We start from the raw sequence: 19,195 nt of genomic DNA, 5'->3' as shown, positions 1-19,195 counted from the left end.
AAATGGTGGGAAAATTAGGCTAGTTAACATAGCATCTCTCTTCATTGACTACAGGCAGTTGACGTCAACAACCCTCATCGAATATTCAAAAAAGGATTACAATAATGAGATGTAAACACCAATCAAAAGAAAGGATAGGTTGGAGCTAGACAGCCCGCCATGCTGCTTTGTGAACAATGACACCTGTACAGTCGTGGTCAAAAGTTTTGAGAATGACACAAATATTAATTTTCACAAAGTTTGCTGCTTCAGTGTCTTTAGGTATTTTTGTCAGATGTTACTATGGAATACTGAAGTATAATTACGAGCATTTCATAAGTGTCCGGCTTTTATTGACAATTAAATGTAGTTGATGCAAAGAGTCAATATTTGCAGTGTTGACCCTTATTTTTCAAGACCTCTGCAATCCGCCCTGGCATGCTGTCAATTAACTTCTGGGCCACTGATGTTAGCCCATTCGTGCATAATCAATGCTTGGAATTTGTCAGAATTTGTAGGTTTTTGTTTGTCTACCTGCATCTTGAGGATTGACCACAAGTTCTCAATGGGATTAAGGTCTGGGGAGTTTCCTGGCCATGGACCCAAAATATTAATGTTTTGTTCCCCGAGCCACTTAGTTATCACTTTTGCCTTATGGCAAGGTGCTCCGTCATGCTGGAAAAGGCATTGTTCGTCACCAAACTTCCTGGATGGTTGGGAGAAGTAGCTCTCGGAGGATGTGTTGGTACCATTCTTTATTCATGGCTGTGTTCTTAGGCAAAATTGTGAGTGAGCCCACTCCCTTGGCTGATAAGCAACCCCACACATGAATGGTCTCAGGATGCTTTACTGTTGGCTTGACACAGGACTGATGCTAGCGCTCAACTTGTCTTGTCTGGACAAGCTTTTTTGCTGCCCTTCTTGACACCAGGCCATCCTCCAAAAGGCTTCACCTCACTGTGCATGCAGATGCACTCACACCTGCCTGCTGCCATTCCTGAACAAGCTCTGTACTGGTGATCGCGCAACTGAATCAACTTTAGGAGACGGTCCTGGCGCTTGCTGGACTTTCTTGGGTGCCCTGAAGCCTTCTTTACAAGAATTGAACTGCTCTCCTTGAAGTTCTTGATTTAAGTGCAATCTTACTGGCAGCAATATCCTTGCCTGTGAAGCCCTTTTTGTGCAAAGCAATGATGACGGCACGTGTTTCCTTGCAGGTAACCATGGTTGACAGAGGAAGTACAATGATTCCAAGCACCACCCTCCTTTAGAAGCTTCCAGTCTGTTATTCGAACTCAATCAGCATGACAGTCATCTCCAGCCTTGTCCTCGTCAACACTCACACCTGTGTTAACGAGAGAATCACTGTCATGATGTCAGCTGGTCCCTTTTGTGGCAGGGCTGAAATGCAGTGGAAATGTTTTTGTGGGATTCAGTTAATTTGCATGGCAAAGAGGGACTTTGCAATTAATTGCAATTCAGCTGATCACTCTTCATAACATTCTGAAGTATATGCAAATTGCCATCATACAAACTGAGGCAGCAGACTTTGAAAATTAATATTTGTGTCATTCTCAAAACTTTTGGCCACGACTGTAGGTTATCAAAGATTATGGATAGACTGACAAGATACGTGTCTCTCCTCGCTAACAATGGGAAACTGCCAAAATAAAGGAATCACCAGCATAAAACGTCTTGTTAGGGCGTTGGGCCACCATGAGCCAGAACAGCTTTATTGCACCTTGGCATACATTCTACAAGTGTCTGGAACTTTATTAGTGGGATGTGACACCATTCTTCCATGATATATTCCTTAATTTGGTGTTTTGTTGATGGAAAACTCTTGTCTCAAGCACCACTCCAGAATCTCCCATAAGTGTTAAATTGGGTTGAGATCTAGTGACTGAGAGAGCCATGGCATATGGTTTGCATCGTTTTCATGCTCATCAAACCATTCAGTGACTACTTGTGCCCTGTGGATGGGGGTATTGTCATTCTATGGGGGCACGGTCATGGTTGGCAAAATAATGGCCTGCCCAGCATTTTTATACATGACCCTAAGCAGCTGTCAGAGCAGCTCACAGATCACTGCACCTGTACATAGCCCATCTGTAAATAGCCCATCCAACTACCTCATCACCATATTGTTATTTATTTTACTCCTTTGCACCCCAGTACTACTTGCACACTCATCTTCTGCACATCTATCATCCCAGTGTTTAATTTGTCATGATGTAGTAATTTTGCCACTATTGCCTATTTATTGCCTCACCCCCCTTATCCTACCTCATTTGCACACACTGTATATAAACTTTTTCTATTGTATTATTGACTCTATGTTTGTTTATTCCATGTGTAACTGTGTTGTTGTTTGTGTCGCACTGCTTTGCTTTATCTTGGCCAGGTCACAGTTGTAAATTATAACTTGTTCTCAACTAGCCTACCTGGTTAAATAAAGGTGAAATAAAAATAAATAAATACAGATTAAATTAATCTGAACTTCACAGGGTGGTGAAAGCGCATAGTGATGAGGCTGATGCTCCTTTCAATAAATATTCAGGGTCTTATTCTGGTGACATGATGATCAATGTTTGGGTGCCATTTGACAAATAAAAATGATCTTGCACTTTTGTCCATAATAATTTCATAATGTACTGTAGTAGAACTGTATCTGCAAGCTGTTGGCTAGAGCGCATGTGCCAATACCAGAGTGGGCACATTTGCTATACCTACGCAACATTTTTAGTGACAAGAGTTGAAAATGTGATGGAAACCCATTTAACATGTATTTTTTATGGGATGGGATGGGAATTTGCATGGGAATTTAACCTCAATCTATTTTTATGTGCACTACATATTAAAGCACATACTTTTATCTGCAACAAGTCAATTTGAGGGAAACAACTCTGATGGGAAATTGCCAGCATTTGGCCCCAAAAAAATAAATGAAAGCTGATTAAATAAAATTGTACTAGGCCAAATTGTCCAGGAGAGACTGTCTATCATAGCCTACTCCCCGAATTCGCTCTTCAGAACCTTGCGCTTTCTGCTAAGAAAAGAGGGACAGATGAGCCTTGATCAAGGCTACTGCAAAGATGGAGGCCTTTTTCATTGAAGTAAAACAAAAGTTAGAGAAAAAAGAGTAGGCCTATAGTAAAAAGCCTACAATGGGAATTTATACTGAAAACATATAAACGCAACATGTAAAGTGTAGGTCCCATCTTTTCATTAAATAAAATGTTCCAGACATTTTACATTCTCACAAAAAGCTTATTTCTTTCAAATTTTGGGCACAAATTTTATTATGTCCCTGTTAGTGAGCATTTCTCCTTTGCCAAGATAATCCATCCACCTGACAAGTGTGGAATATCAGGAAGCTGATTAAACAACATGATCATTAAAAAAGGTGCATCTTGTGCTGGGGACAAAAGTCCTCTTGAAAATGTGCAGTTTTGTCACATAGTACAATGCCACAGATATCTCAAGTTGAGGGAGCGTGCAATTGGCATGCTGTCTGTCTGCAGGAATGTCCACCAGAGCTGTTGCCAAATAATTTAATGTTATTTTCTCTACTATAAGCCACCTCCAACGTTGTTTTAGATTATTTGGCAGTACATCCAACCGGCCTCACAACCGCAAGACCATGTGTAACGACGCCAGCCCAGGACCTCCACATCCGGCTTCTTCACCTGCGGGATCGTCTGAGACCAGCCACCTGGACAGCTGATGAAACTATGGGTTTCCACAACCAAATAATTTCTGCACAAACTCAGAAACGGTCTCAGGGAAGGACATCTGGGGTCTCACCAGGGTCTTGAACTGTAAACCAGGGTCTTGAACTATTTCTGTAGTTTGCTGGGTATGGTAAGCACTAGTTTGTTCAAAACATTTGTGAAGGTCTAAACCAGTTTGCAAGTGTTTTTTTTTCCATTCCTTTGAGCCATTTTCCTTGGCCAAATTAAGTTCCAACTGTAATGCTGTTTGTTTGGGGTAATATAATAGCCTGCTCATATTTCCCCTATAAACAATGGCTTGCCTTACTTTTTATATTACCCTAATAAAGTTTAGAAACTTTTGTGAAGGTGTGGGTAGCTAATAAACTTTAGCTACTGCAAGCCTATTATATGAAGGCAGTGTGCACCAGAGCTCCAACTGACTCTGACAGTTGAATTTGAGGTGAGGAAGGATATTTCAGGCCTACCAGAATTACTCCTGTAATATAACAATATAATGCTTATCTTCATAAAAAATATTCTGATAAAAAATTAACGAATTAGCCTCCTTGTGTACAGTTGGTCTGCCCACTGTTCCTCGGGCGCCGAAGACGTTGATGTTGATTAAGGCAACCCCCCCGCACCTCTATGATTCAGAGGGGTTGGGTTAAATGTGGAAGACACATTTCAGTTGAAGGCATTCAGTTGTACAACTGACTAGGTATCCCCCTTTCCTTTTCCTTATATCTGTATAGCAGAAGCAGTAGCCATCTGACATTTAAAAAATGCTTGTCGGTGTGGTAGCGATAGCATATCGCTATCTCTCTGGGGCTAGGCCTTTATATAGGCTTTATTTTGTTTTTTTATATTAATTTATCATTTGCAATTTATATAGTGGATACCTAAGCCTATAGGCCTATAAATGCAATGCCCTGATGCATTTAGTGCTCAAATCTCCGACAGCTGAACCATGATGTGGACAATTATTGTTTTAGGAAAGTAGCATAAAAACAATAAAAAATAGACTATAAAGTTTTGCATATGCTACACATCAAACACAAGGAATAGTGCTTTTGTAATTTGTTCTGATCTGTTTTTAAGGACATGTAAATGTGGTTCATTTGGCCAATATCGATCGTTTATTGATGTCGCTGGCTGCGCCAAGTTGGCTCTGAAAGCATATGGATGTCCAGTAAATTCCTCTTTTGTCCGGTAAATTAAAATATTCCCGGTCACGTTGTCCTTTACCAAATTTTCCTGAAGGAAACCGTGAAATGTGCATTGTTTTTATGCAGATTTTAGAATATTCGCATGGAAATCCATCGCCAATTGGATGGAAATCTATACACCCTAAAGACCTTGGCAAGTGCACTAGTTCAGTGTCAGCACGTCATGGTTCACCAGCAGCCACAAACATCTAATGAATAAACTACAGACTAGGGTTGAATATTTTCCAGCTATTTCACAAATGTTCCATCCCAAAAATAATAACTTTTCTCCCAGGTAATCCGGTATTTCCTGCCCAAAACCGGAAGTGTCATTCTAAAGCATAAAAAGCATATTAATAGCCTATGTCTGGATTTTATTAGCTTTGATTGGCATGAAAATTCAAGTCTGATGCTATCTGAGCCTGATGAGCCATACAGTACATTAAGTCAATTTAATGAGCCCTACATTAAATAAATGTTATGAGCCCAAGCCCAAAAAAGCTGATTTGATTGAGATCCAATATACTATGATATAGGCTACCACACATTACGCACATTACGCATGACAGAAAAACATAAAAGCCTATAGATGTAACTATGTAAAAAAATAAGCTGACCCCGAAGGAGATGTGTAAATTGGACACTCATTCAAACCTTATATTACCATAGCATATGCTGCAACAAATGTAGGGACCACATTGGAATTAAGTCCACAACTTTATTGTGCAATCCTGATCACTTTTTAAATGATTTGTGTCTGTATATATGTATTTTTTGGGGACAAATAAAATCAATCAATCTAAACTGTGCTGCGGGCAATTTGAATGTTACAAAACACCAACAACTTTAATGACATTCAGAGATTGTCAAATCAAGCCTTTGATACTGGATAAGCAAGATTTCTCAAGATTGGCATACTGTAGTCTCTTTTTCTGGTGTTGAAATCACAAACCATGATATTGAAGTGCCCAACTTCAGTATGTTTTGTTTTTTGGTTGTGTGGTGCACAGAAATCTGTTGGTGGATAATTCGTTGCACATATTTCATATAATTTTAAATATAGCATTAAAATGTTGAAAATCTGATTTCCCCTTAGCTGATCATTGTCTAAAACCGGCTCTGATCCTGAAGTAATGAAACAAGCAGGGAGAGTAAGCTCCTCTATGTTGGTCGTTGAACTCTCAACCTTCTGGCCCATAGCCCTGCGTGGTATTTACCTTTACCTAATTCTCTCTTTCTCTCTTTCTTTCTCTCTCTTGGAGGACCTGAGCCCTAGGACCATGCCTCAGGACTACCCGACATGATGACTCCTTGCTGTCCCCAGTCCACCTGGCCATGCTGCTGCTCCAGTTTCAACTGTTCTGCCTGTGATTATTATTATTTGACCATGCTGGTCATTTATGAACATTTGAACATCTTGGCCATGTTCTGTTATAATCTCCACCCGGCACAGCCAGAAGAGGACTGGCCACCCCTCATAGCCTGGTTTCCTTCACTAGGTTTCTTCCTAGGTTTTGGCCTTTCTAGGGAGTTTTTCCTAGCCACCGTGTTTCTACACCTGCATTTCTTGCTGTTTGGGGTTTTAGGCTGAGTTTCTGTACAGCACTTTGAGATATCAGCTGATGTACGAAGGGCTATATAAATACATTTGATTTGATTTGATCTAACTAAAGCTAACCTCAGTTCTGAGAGAAGAGAAATATTGCCATGATAATTTATTTATCCCCAACAATATAGTTGACTTATAGCTCCAGATAGTGGGTAAGAAATGCTGGATTGTTTTTGTTTTGGAGGTCACATAAAAATCCAGAAGTCTTTACAATGCAAAGAAGTTTGAAAAGTGCTGAGGTTTGCCAACCAGACAAAGCCAATTAACCCTGTTATGGTGTTTCTCTTTCTGCCAGGCAGATTGTGGAATGTATTCAGAGGAAACGGCGATGCCAGCCAGGAAGGACATCAGAGCTGCGCAGGAATTTCCTTTCACGTCTTCGCCAAAGGCTATTATTTCAGTGATTCAGCTTTATTTGGCCTTATTTTAGCTAAGGCTACAGCCCAAGCATGATGACACAATCCTTCTGGAATTCAACATTTTGTACAGATTTCGGGTACTGCAATGTAGCTTTTAAATGTAAAAAAATGTAACCTTAATTTAACTAGGCAATCTTAATCTGATCTCAAGGTTCCAAATGTCCAAACGGAATTTGGTAAAAGGTATTTTATGTGCTCTGTGCCATCGGCTTGGAACGCCTTACAACATGCTTTTAAACTGGAAGAACTTGACCCGATTGGTGTTTTTAAATCATTGATGAAGGATTTTGAGGATGATTCCCTGACCTGTCAATGTTTTTAATTTGCTCTTTTATGATTTTGTTATACTCCTGTGAATTCTGTGTTTCTTGACTAAATTGCCTGTAGTTTTTCATGTTGTCTGTCTGTAATTGTGCAATGACTTGGTGCTGCCTATCTTGGCCAGGATGCTCTTGAAAAATATTTAAAATCTCAATGAGCTCTTCCTGGTTAAATAGAAAATATATATACGGTTGACACAGTTTGTCTCCCAAAGCTATAAACAGAGCATGTTTGGCCTTCGACAATCTGACACATTTCTCAGAATAACATCTGCTAAACACGTGTATGTGACCAATAAAATGTGCTTTTATTTAATAAGCCAGTCAGTCAATGCCAGAGTCGCCAGTCATTCCGTAAGGAAAGGAATTTCCTACGATTCCTAGTCAGGGTGATGCAACTGTTTATGGTCTTCCATTCAACCCTAAAAACATGTCAAACTATTTCTTCCATGTATGGTTGCCTTTAGTGCATGTGTCATTCAGACCAACTTCCATGGATAGTGGGGGCTTTGTTCTTAAAGCTGCACTTCCACATATGTCCAGCAGACGTCAGTCTCAACCCTTTTATTTTATTTATTTATTATTTATTATTTATTTATTTATTTATTATTTATTATTATTTATTTTATATAGAGGGAAACGAGGCGGTCTTCTGGTCAGACTCCGGAGACGGGCACATCGTGCACCACTCCCTAGCATTCTTCTTGCCAATGTCCAGTCTCTTGACAACAAGGTTGATGAAATCCGAGCAAGGGTAGCATTCCAGAGGGACATCAGAGACTGTAACGTTCTTTGCTTCACGGAAACGTGGCTCACTGGAGAGACTCTATCCGAAGCGGTGCAGCCAACGGGTTTCTCCACACATCGCGCAGACAGAAACAAACAACTTTCTGGTAAGAAGAGGGGCGGCGGCGTATGCCTTATGACTAACGTGACATGGTGTGATGAAAGAAACATACAGGAACTCAAATCCTTCTGTTCACCTGATTTAGAATTCCTCACAATCAAATGTAGACCGCATTATCTACCAAGAGAATTCTCTTCGATTATAATCACAGCCGTATACATCCCCCCCCAAGCAGACACATCGATGGCTCTGAACGAACTTTATTTAACTCTTTGCAATCTGGAAAACATTCATCCGGAGGCTGCATTCATTGTAGCTGGGGATTTTAACAAGGCTAATCTGAAAACAAGACTCCCTAAATTTTATCAGCATATCGATTGCGCAACCAGGGGGGGAAAGACCTTGGATCATTGTTACTCTAACTTCCGCGACGCATATAAGGCCCTGCCCCGCCCCCCTTTCGGAAAAGCTGACCACGACTCCATTTTGTTGATCCCTGCCTACAGACAGAAACTAAAACAAGAGGCTCCCACGCTGAGGTCTGTCCAACGCTGGTCCGACCAAGCTGACTCCACACTCCAAGACTGCTTCCACCACGTGGACTGGGACATGTTTCGTATTGCGTCAGACAACAACATTGACGAATACGCTGATTCGGTGTGTGAGTTCATTAGAACGTGCGTTGAAGATGTCGTTCCCATAGCAACGATTAAAACATTCCCTAACCAGAAACCGTGGATTGATGGCAGCATTCGCGTGAAACTGAAAGCGCGAACCACTGCTTTTAATCAGGGGAAGGTGTCTGGTAACATGACCGAATACAAACAGTGCAGCTATTCCCTCCGCAAGGCTATCAAACAAGCTAAGCGTCAGTACAGAGACAAAGTAGAATCTCAATTCAACGGCTCAGACACAAGAGGCATGTGGCAGGGTCTACAGTCAATCACGGACTACAGGAAGAAATCCAGCCCAGTCACGGACCAGGATGTCCTGCTCCCAGGCAGACTAAACAACTTTTTTGCCCGCTTTGAGGACAATACAGTGCCACTGACACGGCCGGCAACGAAAACATGCGGTCTCTCCTTCACTGCAGCCGAGGTGAGTAAGACATTTAAACGTGTTAACCCTCGCAAGGCTGCAGGCCCAGACGGCATCCCCAGCCGCGCCCTCAGAGCATGCGCAGACCAGCTGGCCGGTGTGTTTACGGACATATTCAATCAATCCCTATACCAGTCTGCTGTTCCCACATGCTTCAAGAGGGCCACCATTGTTCCTGTTCCCAAGAAAGCTAAGGTAACTGAGCTAAACGACTACCGCCCCATAGCACTCACTTCCGTCATCATGAAGTGCTTTGAGAGACTAGTCAAGGACCATATCACCTCCACCCTACCTGACACCCTAGACCCACTCCAATTTGCTTACCGCCCAAATAGGTCCACAGACGATGCAATCTCAACCACACTGCACACTGCCCTAACCCATCTGGACAAGAGGAATACCTATGTGAGAATGCTGTTCATTGACTACAGCTCGGCATTCAACACCATAGTACCCTCCAAGCTCGTCATCAAGCTCGAGACCCTGGGTCTCGACCCCGCCCTGTGCAACTGGGTACTGGACTTCCTGACGGGCCGCCCCCAGGTGGTGAGGGTAGGCAACAACATCTCCTCCCCGCTGATCCTCAACACTGGGGCCCCACAAGGGTGCGTTCTGAGCCCTCTCCTGTACTCCCTGTTCACCCACGACTGCGTGGCCACGCACGCCTCCAACTCAATCATCAAGTTTGCGGACGACACAACAGTGGTAGGCTTGATTACCAACAACGACGAGACGGCCTACAGGGAGGAGGTGAGGGCCCTCGGAGTGTGGTGTCAGGAAAATAACCTCACACTCAACGTCAACAAAACTAAGGAGATGATTGTGGACTTCAGGAAACAGCAGAGGGAACACCCCCCTATCCACATCGATGGAACAGTAGTGGAGAGGGTAGCAAGTTTTAAGTTCCTCGGCATACACATCACAGACAAACTGAATTGGTCCACTCACACAGACAGCATTGTGAAGAAGGCGCAGCAGCGCCTCTTCAACCTCAGGAGGCTGAAGAAATTTGGCTTGTCACCAAAAGCACTCTCAAACTTCTACAGATGCACAATCGAGAGCATCCTGGCGGGCTGTATCACCGCCTGGTACGGCAACTGCTCCGCCCTCAACCGTAAGGCTCTCCAGAGGGTGGTGAGGTCTGCACAACGCATCACCGGGGTCAAACTACCTGCCCTCCAGGACACCTACACCACCCGATGTCACAGGAAGGCCATAAAGATCATCAAGGACATCAACCACCCGAGCCACTGCCTGTTCACCCCGCTATCATCCAGAAGGCGAGGTCAGTACAGGTGCATCAAAGCTGGGACCGAGAGACTGAAAAACAGCTTCTATCTCAAGGCCATCAGACTGTTAAACAGCCACCACTAACATTGAGTGGCTGCTGCCAACACACTGACACTGACTCAACTCCAGCCACTTTAATAATGGGAATTGATGGGAAATGATGTAAATATATCACTAGCCACTTTAAACAATGCTACCTTATATAATGTTACTTACCCTACATTATTCATCTCATATGCATACGTATATACTGTACTCTATATCATCGACTGTATCCTTATGTAATACATGTATCACTAGCCACTTTAAACTATGCCACTTTGTTTACATACTCATCTCATTTGTACATACTGTACTCGATACCATCTACTGTATCTTGCCTATGCTGCTCTGTACCATCACTCATTCATATATCCTTATGTACATATTCTTTATCCCCTTACACTGTGTACAAGACAGTAGTTTTGGAATTGTTAGTTAGATTACTTGTTGGTTATTACTGCATTGTCGGAACTAGAAGCACAAGCATTTCGCTACACTCGCATTAACATCTGCTAACCATGTGTATGTGACAAATAAAATTTGATTTGATTTGATTTGATTTGATTTGATATGTCCAGCAGACGTCAGTCTCAACCCTTTTATTTTATTCTTCACTGAAAATCTCCTCTTTGTGATAAATGTACTTTTTTCCCTTTGGGAATGAAATCCCCTCTCTTTCCCGTTCTCAATGTTGTTGGATCTTAAAATACCACCGGTACAATTTGTTGAAAATATGGAGAGTTTGGTGAATTTCAGCAAGCTCTCGGTATGCAGTGTTCATGACATGCCTATTATTTTCAAGGAAGTAAATGTTTTAATCTTTCTTTCTCTCTGTCCATTTTAGTGTGTGTGTGTGTGTGTGGGGGGGGAAGAGGGTTGATTTAGGGGTTCATGGAGTACCAGCTGTCCTAATACAGGTTTTTAGGGGCAGTTGTGTAACGCCCCCCCCTTCCCATCACTTTCCTCTCCCCAAAGCTCATCTCCATTTAGTCACGGGTCAGAGGTTACCCCCTAAATCAGTAGGCCCATGTGATGATGCCTCTGAGCGAGACTCTGTTGTCCTATAACCCCCCTCTTCCACTCAACCACCCACTCACACAGTCACACACAACCCTTTCCTCTCCCCCTGGTCTGGTACTTTCGGAGAACAAAGCCACCCCAATTGGCCAGGCTCTCACTCATTAGCCATGATCAGCTCTGTGCAGATGGCGCTGGGCTAACCACTAGGCTAATGGCTGCTTGGATTAACATTCTGCTGCCAGACACCCACCCAGCACCCACAGGAGGGGTCGGCCAGACCAATTACCAATCCTAATCTTAAAGGAGGGGCCTGGTGGGGTGGGGGTGAGGGAACCACCTCTTTCACTGATTACTCCCTCTTTTTGTCTCACTCCTCAATTACGATTGTGTCAACACATGTGATCTTCAAAGAGTCTTTTGTATGGTTTATCGGATGGTGCTGGTGTTTTGGGTCTGAAAGTTTAACAGTCTTTATGTGTGTTTCTTTGTGTGTTGGAAGGTATATGTAGATGTGAGGATGTGCAAATTGTAGGCAACATTCTGTTGTTTCTCTCTTTTTGTTGGTCTGTCTTGCTGTCAAATTATTTGTGTCACTGTCTGTTCTAAGAGTCTCTCATACATAAGTTTCATATTCAAGAGGGTCGTAAACTAAATGCAGGGTTGCCCTGCACTCCTCTACCAGCTGTGGCTCTGGTACTTACATGAACTGCCTGTCTGCTACAGAGTGCAGGGTAATTACAAAACACAGACCAGCCCAACCCCCAGCCCAAGCAGCTACCCCTTTCTTGCCTTGATGGGTCCCGATTCTAGCCCTCCAAACCTCAAGGCCCCCTTCTATTTTGTCTGATTCTACCCTGTTCTGTACTGGCCTTGGTAACTTGCAGGTGCATATAACGGCCATGCATCCTTCCTGGCATCAATGCCATTGAAATGGAACAGGCCACTCTTTACAGTGACATACTTGTCATCTGCCAGCTGGACACCTCAAATCACCCTGAGTGTGTGCACTGTATGTGTTTTCTCTCTCTCACTGTGTTTGTGCGTGCTGTAGGTATTTCTCTGTGTATGTGTGTACTTACAGACAGCAGATGGCCTGAGCGCCTCCTGAGCACACTGATCAGCTTAGTGTAGGCCAGGGCCAGTTCCTGTGAACAGAGTCAACCGTGTCAATCGTAATTAGACTTGTTTATGTCCTGTGGATCCATTCTCCTAATGTTGGCCAGTGCAGTTGGAGCCATTATGGGGACAAGCAATGATAATTGTAGAAGACCTTGAGCCACTGTGGTGACAGTTTCACAGTGCATTAAATCTTTGAATAAATAGACATTCACTTGCGTTGGGCCAGTGATAACAGTCTGGTTTAGTCACCATGTGTTTGTATTAACGGATGTTGATAACACGATGAAAGGACTTATTGTATGTCCTTGGTACTTGTTACAGTAAAGCAGGATGTTCTTTGTCATACTTTGACAGCCTCAACCAGGATAATCATCTTTACTATAGGCTATAATGAAGCATATTGTTAGTCAGGCTTTATGTATTGTTTAACATTCAACAACCCCATTTCTTCAGTGTGTGTTATTTATTTATTAACCTTAATTTAACTAGGCGAGTCAGTTAAGAACACATTCTGATTTACAACGACAGCCTAGGAACAGTGGGTTAACTGCCTTGTTCAGGGGCAGAATGGCAGATTTTTACCTTGTCAGCTCGGGTATTCAAATTAACAACCTTACGGTTACTGGCCCAACACTCTAACCACTAGGCTACCTGCCACCCCTGTTATCAGAAGCAAAGCATTAGATGTAAGTCTGTATGAACAAAGGAATTATTCTCTAAAATATCAGCAGCTCGTTCACTTATAATAAATAACACATATACAGCACCAAAGATATTTATAACTAACCAAATAGTTCACCTTTGTCATTTCAATGGGAGCAAATGAAGCATAGTGGGCAGAACAAGCAAGGAGGTGGGCAGAGCCAAGCATGAGCTAGTGAGATTCTATTGGTGCATTCTAGCATGTATTTGCATATTTCCGTTAAGGAACGCCTGGTCTGTGAAGTGTGGGTGTGCAATAACACAATTTGGCCATGCACTCATTGTAAACAAGTTAAATTTTTTGAAACTTTGGCTTTGAGTGATGTCTACAAAACATAGTGCACTCTGTTCATAACATATCGTAGTTTTGGGAACAGACAACTGTATTGAGATCTGGATTTGATTTCATTCATCTGTGTCTTTTAACCCAGTCTTTGTGTGTCTTTTAACCCAGTCTTTATGTGTGTCTTTTAACCCGGTCTTTATGTGTGTCTTTTAACCCAGTCTTTATGTGTGTCTTTTAACCCAGTCTTTATGTGTGTCTTTTAACCCGGTCTTTATGTGTGTCTTTTAACCCAATCTTTATGTGTTTCTTTTAACCCGGTCTTTATGTGTCTTTTAACCCAGTCTTTATGTGTGTCTTTTAACCCAGTCTTTATGTGTCTTTTAACCCGGTCTTTGTGTGTCTTTTAACCCAGTCTTTATGTGTGTCTTTTAACCCGGTCTTTATGTGTCTTTTAACCCAGTCTTTATGTGTCTTTTAACCCGGTCTTTATGTGTCTTTTAACCCAGTCTTTATGTGTCTTTTAACCCAGTCTTTGTGTCTTTTAACCCAGTCTTTATATGTGTCTTTTAACCCAGTCTTTGTGTGTGTCTTTTAACCCAGTCTTTATGTGTGTCTTTTAACCCAGTCTTTATGTGTCTTTTAACCCAGTCTTTGTGTGTCTTTTAACCCAGTCTTTATGTGTGTCTTTTAACCCAGTCTTTATGTGTGTCTTTTAACCCAGTCTTTATGTGTCTTTTAACTCAGTCTTTGTGTGTCTTTTAACCCAGTCTTTGTGTGTCTTTTAACCCAGTTTTTATGTGTGTATTTTAACCCGGTCTTTATGTGTCTTTTAACCCAGTCTTTGTGTGTCTTTTAACCCAGTCTTTGTGTGTGTCTTTTAACCCAGTCTTTATGTGTGTATTTTAACCCGGTCTTTATGTGTCTTTTAACCCAGTCTTTGTGTGTCTTTTAACCCAGTCTTTATGTGTGTCTTTATGTGTGTCTTTTAACCCAGTCTTTGTGTGTGTCTTTTAACCCAGTCTTTATGTGTGTCTTTTAACCCGGTCTTTATGTGTCTTTTAACCCAGTCTTTATGTGTGTCTTTTAACCCAGTCTTTATGTGTCTTTTAACCCGGTCTTTGTGTGTCTTTTAACCCGGTCTTTACGTGTGTCTTTTAACCCGGTCTTTACGTGTGTCTTTTAACCCAGTCTTTGTGTGTCTTTTAACCCAGTCGTTATGTGTGTCTTTTAACTCAGTCTTTGTGTGTCTTTTAACCCAGTCTTTGTGTGTGTCTTTTAACCCAGTCTTTATGTGTGTCTTTTAACCCAGTCTTTGTGTGTCTTTTAACCCAGTCTTTATGTGTTTCTTTTAACCCGGTCTTTATGTGTGTCTTTTAACCCAGTCTTTATGTGTGTCTTTTAACCCAGTCTTTATGTGTTTCTTTTAACCCGGTCTTTGTGTGTCTTTTAACCCAGTCTTTATGTGTGTCTTTTAACCCAGTCTTTGTGTGTCTTTTAACCCAGTCTTTGTGTGTGTCTTTTAACCCGGTCTTCATGTGTGTGCCAGTGTATGTCTTGTATGGTGTTTGTGTGTCTTTTAAGTTGCTGTTTAAACACACAAGGAAGTGTGTGTGGCTGGGAGGGAAAGCTGTGTAGGGCTCTGTTATTTTTAGCAACTGCGGGTCAAAGTAATAACTCTGAGTCTCCCAGCACTAACCACTCTTTCTTCGATCCACAACCACTATGGGCGTCCCGCCCTAACCCACCACCCAACCCAGCCTCAACCAGTATCCAGCCTCACACATGTCTAATTACAGCTTTACAAACACACGTACACAATGTCAAAACCACTCACCACTGCTAATTAAAGATGACACACAGACACCTTAAGGCTCTACTGGGCTGTACTGAATTACAAGTGTATCCCCCCCTCTAACCCCCGTCCCCCAAGCAAATCCCTTTCATACATATGTTCACTCTTTCCAAAAACTCCACTCCACACCCATTGGCCCCGCAGACTAAATAGAGCATGTGGTTCCTGAGGCCAGGACCAAAGAAAATGGAGCAGCAGCTGCAGGAGAGGAAACGCTGCTCTCACTGTTCATGAAGGACTCTCATACAGGAGGAGTATGTGACAAGGCCAGCACTGTGCATTCAGAGTAATGTACAATGGCCCTATCTATAGCAAATAATGTTATGGCTTTGGGACTAAGAGACTGGCTGGGCCTGGCTCCCCAGTTTCAATCAGAATTAGTTTTCCCCCACAAAAGGGCGTATTACAGACAGAAATACTCCTCAGCACCGAAGCTTATGGTAGTTAAATGAACATTCAATTCTCTGGCAACAGCTCTGGTGGACATTCCTGCAGGCATCATGCCAATTGCACACTCCCTCAAAACTGAAGACATCTGTGGCATTGTGTTGTGTGACAAAACTGCACATTTTAAAGTTACCTTTTATTTTCGCCAGCACAAGGTGCACCTGTGCAATGATCATGCCGTTTAATCAGCTTCTTGATATGCCACACCTGTCAGGTGGATGGATTATCTTGGCAAAGGAGCCAAGTGCAAAACATTTTTAGAGAAATAAAGCTTTTTATAACATTTCTGTGAACATTTTACATCTTTTTTTTTTCAGCTCATGAAACATGGAACCAACACTTTACATGTTGCCTTTATCTTTTTGTTCAGTGTATATACATTTTTTGTTGATGTAGTGGTTAGCAAGTGGGGTCGGGCATTTTAGTAACCCTGTTCCACTGCTACATAGCTTAACGTTGAATACAGTATCAAATCAGTTCTATTTGAATGTGTGATGCTCCCATTACAGCAACTGACCTGTAATTGAATATTCACATGCAACTCAAACTTTAATGCTTCTCTTCCATTGCTTTCAATGCTCTTATCTTGGCTCAAGAACAAGTCATGCACACATATCCCAACTAAGCGTTTCTATCCCTAATAAAACCACGCAAAATAATATATTAGGGAGGGATGGCAACCCAGAATTTTACTGTGGCATTGTACCATGATGTAGAGTACCAGTCAGGGAACACTAATGCCAACCATTCATACTGTTGCCCCTGAAACCCAGTTGCTAGGAGACCCTGTCCCACCATCTGCTGCTATTGAAATAGAGCAGGAGGTCCAGGCACATCCGAGAGCCCGGTGATGATAACCAGCTGAGGCTAATACCCTCTTCAGACATCCAATGTACAAAATGTCTAACTGCATCTATTTTTACACATTATGTACCAGCCTTAGAGAGTCCAGCAGATGTTGGGACAAATTATTTTGTCTCATGGGATAATAAATGCATGCATGAACAGTTGTCAGTTATGCAAGTTTCTCTGAAATCCATCTTAATGGTGCGATCCTAGCAGCTGGAAAGTCAAAGCATTACAGCGCCTTCAGAAAGTATTCACACCCTTTTCCCCCAAAACATTGTGTTAGTCTGAATTTAAAATTGATTAAATTAATTCATTAAAAACTGGCCTACACACAATACCCCATAATGTCAAAGTCGAATAATGCTTTTATATTTTTATATTATTACATTCGATTCATTATTTTTTTTTTTTATCCCTTTTTCTCCCCAATTTCGTGGTATCCAATTGGTAGTTACAGTCTTGTCTCATCGCTGCAACTCCCGTACGGACTCGGGAGAGGCGAAGGTCGAGAGCTGTGAGTCTTCCGAAACACAACCCAACCAGCTTCTTGACACAATGCCCATTTAACCTGGAAGCCAGCCGCACCAATGTGTCGGAGGAAACAACGTACACTTGGCGACCTTGTCAGCGTGCACTGCGCCTGGCCCGCCACAGGAGCCGCTAGTGTGCGATGGGATAAGGTCATCCCTGCCGGCCAAACCCTCCCCTAACCCGGACGATGCTGGGCCAATTGTGCGCCTCCCCATGGGTCTCCCGGTCACGGCCGACTGCGACAGAGCCTGGACTCAAACCCAGAATCTCTAGTGGCACAGCAAGCACTGCGATGCAGTGTCTTAGACCACCGTGGCACTCGGGAGGCCCACTGTTTTATTTTTTTAACAAATTAATTAAAAATTAACAGCTGAAATGTTTTCAGTTAATAGGTATTCAACCCCTTTGTTATTTTTATTTTATGTGCTTAACAAGTCACATAAGTTGCATGGACTCACTCTTTGTGCAATAATAGTCTTTACCATGATTTTTGAATGACTACCTCATCTCTGTACCCCACACATACAATTATAGTTGAGCACTGCATTTCAAAGACAGATTCAACCACAAAGACCAGGGAAGTGTTCCAATGCCTCGCAAAGGGCACCTATTGTTAGGTGGGTAAAAGAAAAAAAGCAGACATTGAATATCCCTTTTAGCTTGGTGAAGTTATTAATTACGCTTTGGATGGTGTATCAATAAACCCCTTCACTACAAAGATACCGGCATCCTTCCTAACTAAGTTGCCGGAGAGGAAGGAAACAGCTCTGGGATTTCACCATGAGGCAAATGGTGACTTTAAAACAGTTACAGAGTTTAATGGCTGTGAGGATGCATCAACAACATTGTAGTTACTCCACAATACTAACCTAAATGGCAGAGTGAAAAGAAGTTTGCGTGTACAGAAATATTCCAAAACATGCATCCTGTTTGCAATAAGGCACTAAAGTAAAACTGCAAAAAAAGTGGCAAAGAAAGGAACTTTATGTTCTGAATACAAAGCCTTATGTTTGTGTCAAATCCAACAAGACATCACTGAATATCACTTCATATTTTCAAGCATGGTGGTGGCTGCATCACGTTATTGGTATGCCTGTCATCAACAAGGATTAAGATGTTTTTTTGTTTAAAAATAAACAGAAAAGAGCTAAACACAGGTAAAATCCTAGAGGAAAACCTTCTTCAGTCTGCTTTCCAACAGACACTGGAAGACAAATTCACCTTTCAGCAGGACAGTAACCTAAAACACATATACTGTATATACTGGAGTTGCTTACCAAGACGACATTGAATGTACCTGAGTGGCCTAGTTACAGTTTTGACTTAAATCGACTTGGAAATCTATGGCAAAACTTGAAAATGGCTGTTGAGCAATTATCAACAAATAACTTGACAGACCTTGAACATTTTTTAAAAGAATAATGCGCAAATATTGTACAATCCAGGTGTCTTAGAGACTTAGAGACTCTTAGAGACTTACCCCAAAAAACTCTCGGCTGTAATCGCTGCCAAAGGTGATTCTAACATGTATTGACTCACTTATGTAAATTAGATCTTTCTGTATTTCATTTTCAATAAATGTGCAAACATTTCTAAAAACATGTTTTCAATTTATCATGATGGGGTAGTGTGTGTGTGTGTGTGTGTGTGTGTGAATATGGGTAAGAAATAAATATTGAGTCTATTTTGAGTCCAGGTTCGACAAAATGTGTAATAAGTCAAGGGGTATGAATACTTTCTGAAGGCACTGTATGTACAATACAATGACCCTGGTTGCCAGATCTGTTTCTGTTTTAGCCAGCTCATTTGTGGTTTTTATTTATTTTATTTAACTAGGCAAGTCAGTTAAGAACTAATTCTTATT

Source organism: Oncorhynchus mykiss, chromosome 10 (assembly GCF_013265735.2).
Source record: "Oncorhynchus mykiss isolate Arlee chromosome 10, USDA_OmykA_1.1, whole genome shotgun sequence".
NCBI lineage: Eukaryota > Metazoa > Chordata > Actinopteri > Salmoniformes > Salmonidae > Oncorhynchus > Oncorhynchus mykiss.
Note: the sequence above shows the minus strand (reverse complement) of the source record.